This window comes from Triticum dicoccoides, chromosome 1A (genome assembly GCF_002162155.2).
Source record: "Triticum dicoccoides isolate Atlit2015 ecotype Zavitan chromosome 1A, WEW_v2.0, whole genome shotgun sequence".
Classification (NCBI taxonomy): domain Eukaryota; kingdom Viridiplantae; phylum Streptophyta; class Magnoliopsida; order Poales; family Poaceae; genus Triticum; species Triticum dicoccoides.
The window spans coordinates 344,215,973-344,222,792 of NC_041380.1; positions in this window are offsets into that span (position 1 = coordinate 344,215,973).

Here is a 6,820-nt window from a genome sequence, read left to right on the forward strand (position 1 = left end):
GAAGGGAACCCATCGTTTCGGTATCAAAGGCAAATTGGCTCCTCGTTACATTGGACCTTTTCGCATTCTCGCCAAACGAGGAGAAGTTGCCTACCAGTTGGAACTACCTCCGCACCTCTCCAGAGTCCACGATGTCTTCCATGTTTCCCAACTCAGGCGTTGCTTCTCGGATCCTATCCGTGGAGTAGACTACGAAACGCTTGATCTCCAAGATAATCTTACATACCGAGAGTACCCCATTCGTATCCTCGATCGGGCCGAGCGTACCACTCGACGTCATAATATCAAGTTTCTCAAGGTTCAATGGTCGCACCATTCTGAGGATGAAGCAACTTGGGAAAGGGAGGATCGTCTTCGACTCGAGTACCCCGCCTTCTTTCCGGAGGAACCCAAATCTCGGGACGAGATTCTTTCGAGTGGGGGTGAGTTGTCACACCCTAGCTAGTCATGCATTAGAGTGTTGCATCATGTTTACTCTTTCATCAGAAACTTGAAATGGGGATGACAGAACCCCCAGTCCCCTCTGAAACCAACTAGGGTTACTAAAATAATTTTCAATGAACCTGAAATGCCCTTCTAAAATGCCCATCATTTTTGTCTTGGTTCAGAACCTCTGCCAAAAGTGGTGCACATTTTCCTAGGCCATCCTAGGGTTTTTGAATTAAATCATAAATATTTGAATTTGGGCATTTAAAATTATATAAAATATTTAAATGCTCAAATATCTCCAAACTAAAATGTTTCATGTTGGAAATAATCCAACTATGGGCTAGGAATAGTTTGGTGATTTTTGAAGTTGCCTAGGTATTTTATTAAATTCAACAAAGTTGCAGTTATATTAAATAAAAACAGAAACAGAAAAAAAGGGGAAAACTTACCTGGCGCCACCGCAGGCCCACCAGCCAGCCCACCTGGCCGGCCCAGCCCGGCCACCGCTCCAGCGAGCTGCTTGGCTCGCCAGGCAGGCAGCCAAGGTGCTCGGCGGCGGCACCGCAGCTCGCCACGCAGCTGCACGCCGCCCTGCCTCCCCCTCTCGCCGCCCTGATGGCCTGGACGAGCTCCACGTCGCGCCCCGACCCTCCTGGACATCTCCATTCGCCCCCAGTTCCTCTCCCTCGCGCTCCCACGCCATGGCCGACGCCACCGTCGCCGCACCTCCGCCGTAGCCGTGCTCCCCTTCGTCTCCACGCCGCGCCACCGTGTCCAGAAGCTCTGCCGTCCTCCACTTCTTCGAGCTAGTCGAGCCCCGAGCGCTCGCGTGCCCCGAAGCCGCCGCACCAACCTCGCCCGAACCGCCATCGCCGGAGATCCCCTTCGCCGTCGCCGCCGCAGCAGCTCGTCCCCGACCACGCCGTCCTCTCCATCAAGACCGCAGTGAGCTGGGCTAACTTCCCCTTCCTCTCTTTCTCTCTCTCGTGCACCACAGCGAGCACACCAAGCTCACCCGCACGCGCCGTCGCGGACCTCGTCGCCGACGTGCTTCCGGCCACGCTCCGGCCACAAGATGGTGTCCATCTTACTCACCGAGTCCCACAACACCTAGCTAGCCACTCCACGAGCCTCACCGACCCCTCTAGCGCCTAGTTCATCTTCGACCGAGCCCCGGTGGCCGCCAAAGTCATCGCCGGCGCCAACTCCGGCCACCCCGACCCCAACGGACTCCGCCAAGAGCTGCGGTTTGTCCTCAGCTCCACTCCGGTGGTCTCCGCGGCCCATTTGGTGGCCGAAATGGCCAAAACCACTCCCGCCGCCGCGTCGGGCTCGCCGGCGGCTAAACGCCGGCGTCGCTGGCTTTGACTTTGACCATGGGTGGGCCCTGGTTGACTCCCCTGAGTCAATGACAGGTGGGGCCCAGCCCTGTTAATTAAACAGGATTAGTTCTAATTAAATTTTAATTAAAATAACCACCCTGACATGCGGGACCCACTGTCAGGTTTGACCCAGACCTGTTCCGTTGACCTGCTGACGTCACACTGACGTCAGGCTGGCGCAGTAATTGATTTTCTGGATTTAATTTAAATCAGGAAATTCCAGAATATTATTTAAACTTCAAAAATTCATAACTTTTATTCTGTAACTCCAAATTGGACAAATTATATATGAAAAATGATCAGAAAAATCCAATCTATCCATCTGTACTATTTTCATGCATGATCAAACAAGTTAAATTGATGTTTTAAGCATAACAAGGAAAAGCACTTTAAAAGGCCATATTTGAATTTGAAATTTGAATCCTTGATTCAAATTTGCTCAAACCCTTCTGGTTTTAGTTGCATTAGCCCAACACACTCATATTGCCATGTTTCATGCATGCATCATATTGTTGCACATTGTTTGGTGATGGTTGTGTATCGGTGTCCTTGCGACAGGTTCTGCCTCCGAGGAGTACCGTGATTACCCTAACGAAGAACCGTATCAGTGCATCGAACCATCAGGCAAGCAACCAACCATTTGATCATATCGATACAATCCCATGTTCTCGCTCATGCTCTCTTTTACTGCATTAAGACAACGCGTTTCAAACTGCTGTGTGCTACGGTAGTTGAACCCATTTCCTCTGCATGACCTGTCATTGCCACAGTAACTAGATGAAACCCACTAGCATGTGTAGGAGTTGATTGAGCCATATGTATGTGTTGTTCCTACCTTGCTATGCCTGCTATGCTTAGAGTCGTGTCAGGTCTGGTTCATCTGGGTGATGGGCTAGAGTGAAATGTTTATGTCGGTAATGATAGTGGTGTGGTGAACATGATTTGGTAAAGGTATCGATGAGAGGCCATGTAGGAGTACATGGTGGGTTGTTTCATTGAAGCCGACCTTAAGCACTGAGATCTGTATGTGTGATTTAAGAATCAGCTACTACCATGCATTGGGCCCGAAACCAATGGACCCTCTCGGCTTCTTATTCACCCTAGTTCTCCGTCCAGGAGTTGCAAGTAGTTTCTGGTGTTTGTAGCCTACTGGAGGCCGTGGACAGCGCTGACCGTAGGGGTGGGCTGTGATGCGGTAGGTACGTGGCACGGTGTACCGAATACCCGTTAGGTATCTCGGGAACCCTGTTCACATCGTTCGGGGCCGTATGGGAAACCTCGGCCGGACTCCCTGCGGATGGAACCTGGATAGGCGATAAACCCGGACTGGAGGCTTAGGTGATTAGGTAGGTCGTGGCCGACACCCACGTTGGGCTTCCGCTTGAAGGTTGCCGAGTACATGTCGTGTAAACGACGGTAAGTGGTGAGAGCGTGTATGAAGAAGTACACCCCTGCAGGGTTATCATAATCTATTCGAATAGCCGCGTCCGCGGTAAAGGACTACTTGGTTGCCTATACAGTTCATAGACAAGTAAATGGAAACTACTAAAAGCCTTCAAGATAAGTGTGAGTGCCGAGGATGGCTCTTCCGTAGGAAGACGGAGGTGGATCCTCGGTAGTGTATTGAAGTGGTGAGTAGTGGACTCGTGTGCGCAAAACCATTTCAAGTTGAAGTATCGTAGGATAGACTAGCCAAGAGTCAAAGCTGGCTTGCTGCAATAACTCCACCAACCCTTCTTGATACTATGCATGTATGTAGGATCTGATGTAAGTCTTGCTGAGTACCTTTGTACTCATGTTGCTATAATCTACATTTTTACAGAAGACGCTGCAACCCCTTCTGATGGGTTCTATGTAGACGTTGACATCAACGAGTAGGCTAAAGGCCCAGGTGGTGACCCTGAGCTTGTGAAGGACCATGTAGTATAGCTAGGCTTTCCAAGCCTCTTTTATTTTACTAGTTGTCTGTACTCAGACAATGTACTTCCGCTGCTGGTTTGTATGACTGTATGACTTGAGTGTTGGGTCGTGAGACCCGTACCTTTGTGTATGTTATGTATGGCTCCCTGAGCCTTAAATAAAGTACTTGTATCGTAGAGTCATGTTGTGATGCTTCGTTGTATTTGCACATATCGAGCATATTGTGTGTATGATTGAAATGCTTGGTATGTGTGGGATCTGACTATCTAGTTGTTTATCTTTAGTAGCCTCTCTTACCGGGAAATGTCTCCTAGTGTTACCGCTGAGCCATGGTAGCTTGCTACTGCTCTGGAACACTTAGGCTGGCCGGCATGTGTCCTTCTTCGTTCCTGTGTCTGTCCCTTCGGGGAAATGTCACGCTTTGAGTACCGGAGTCCTGTTAGCCCGCTACAACCCGGTTTACCGGAGTCCTGCTAGCCCAGTGCTACAGCCCGGACCCACTTGCTGATGACCGACACGTTCGAAGCTGGGTCATGGATGCCTGTCCCTGTAAGTCTGTGCCACTTTGGGTTTACGACTAGTCATGTCAGCCCGGGCTCTTTATCATATGGATGCTAGCGACACTATCATATACGTGAGCCAAAAGGCGCAAACGGTCCCGGGCAAAGGTAAGGCGACACCCGTGGGGATACCGTGCGTGAGGCCGCAATGTGATATGAGGTGTTACCGGCTAGATCGATGTGACATCGAGTCGGGGTCCTGACAGGAACCTGACGAAGAAAGTAGCCGGTGGCGGACAGACTTCGACGAGAAAGTCACTTATTTGGATGCCGTGCGCAGTGCCAAGAGCTTTGACAAGGTCTTCTAGCAAGATGGGAGGCCGATCGCCGTTGATGGTTACCATCAGCACTTTGCCGGCAAACTGGTCGTCAAGCGCCGCCATGCCACTATTGAGCGATAGCACGCAGCGACCGAAGGCAAGACGGACCTCGGGATCTCTGACTCGGAGATCCGCGTTGATCGACGACATGATAGTGAGCTTGAGTACATGGAGTACAGGAGGGGGATTTGGGGGAACTGGAGTAGGAATCGAGATTCCAGAGGTGGGGAGGGGTGGGAGATTGGGGATGAAAAGGTAGCTTGAATTTCGAACACGTGCCAATATGCTCTCGGCGCGCAAGCAAACGAAAACATCGGTGGCACCCACATGTCGGCCTAAGAGTCCTTATTCTTTATTTTTTGGAGAGCCCGACCTTTTTTTTGAGGATCTTTTGAGAGCCGAGCCTGAGATTCATAATTGACATGTTTGGCATTGCGTTACTACTCGGCCCATATTCAACGACACCTCACTGGCCCAAACAAGTGTACATCATCGAAAAGACACTGAGCTCAAATTATATAACTTGAAAAAAGGAGATACTCTCTGAACACTGGAGAATGGTGATGCCCTCATTTAGCCCACCAGTAGTTCGAGACAATAAACAGTTCTAAACAACGATATATACAACATTCAAACACTGACTAGTGACTACTACTGACATAAACAACAAGACATGATAGTTCATAAGAAGTCTTGCTACACCACCAAAACGCACCCATATGCAGCGCTCAGACTCTCGTGATCCAGATGAGAATGACATTCTAAACAGAGGCAACTATTACATAGTAAGAGTGACATAGACGAGGATGACCAAATGACAAAGAATATGCATAACAAAAGAAATAACTACCCATACAGAACAAGCAGCAAAGACAACAAAGTGATTCGAAGAGATGATCCAACACCATCATAATTTGCAGCCCCGCTTCAGCGACCAATGATCCGGAGACACCAGTACTCCACCCTTTCGAAGCAACAACCCAATTACCTATCAACCTGAAGGCTTGAACCACATCACTGCCTGTCGTAATTGAGACATCCAAGGATCAAAGTTAATCCAGATGCCTTTGTCATTCTCACCTTCTTTTGGATGCAAGTTGTATCGTTGACAATCAGGGGAGTTTGCTCCCAACTCCTAGGGCTCGTCGTGTAGACACAATTTTCCATAGCAAACAGAGACTCTCTGCCTTCAAGGTCCTTGCCGACGGTGATCTCCTGGTTAATCGGATAATTGAGTCTGAGAAACAGAGAGTGTGAACCAAGGCTGTTTACCCGCCTCCAACTAAAAAATCCCGAAGGCCCCAACAAGCTGGTATCCTGCTCATAGACGTAACAGCCACTGTCCGGATACTCACGTATTTCACTGTGCTTGTATACAGTGGGATTTTTGCAATATACCTTTTTCGGCTCATGTGTCCGAATGATCATCAGTCTTTTGCCGTCGTCTGATCGACCGAGGAACCAGTTGTGCTTCCCTGTTTTTGGCAAAGGTGGTGTGATTACAAAGGGCAGTAACTGTAGGGACACTACATCGTATCAAAAAGGACAGGCATTGTTAATGTAAGATCAACATTGTTCAGAGTATGAGTAGGATAATGCAAGAAACAACATTGATATGTCCCTGTTGGAACTGGGAGGAAAATACAGGGAAATGTATACTGGGTTCGAAAATATAGAAGTGCCATGCATGGTTATACTCATGTTATCTCGCAATCGATTCTTCACAGGAAACTACCATGTCATGCATGTTATGGAATCATGTTCTGTCCTCACAAACAAATTCTTCAAGGTAACTAACAAACCATGCATTGTTATATACTCATGTTCTGTGGGCAAATTTTTTGTGAGGATATTATTCTAGCCATTGATTATTGAAGGGCGAATATAGGTATGTACACATGGTAAGCATTACATGATTTCACTACTTCCAAATATAGAGTTCTCCATATGCACATTTACTTCCCTAATGTATGGTTAGATGAAACCAATAGTGTGGTGCATGTTTCTACATCATGAAAATGGGTAAACCAACATGGCCATTGATACACACTCATATTTAGTAGTAGTATATAGATTACTGTAAAATAAGGAGAATATCCATATATTCCTAACCGTCTGATTATTCAGGGGTACAAATTGGCTGTAATGACATGATCACAATCGCATGAATTAACTCATTCCAAATATAGCTGATTTCCGGCGTCTCTAA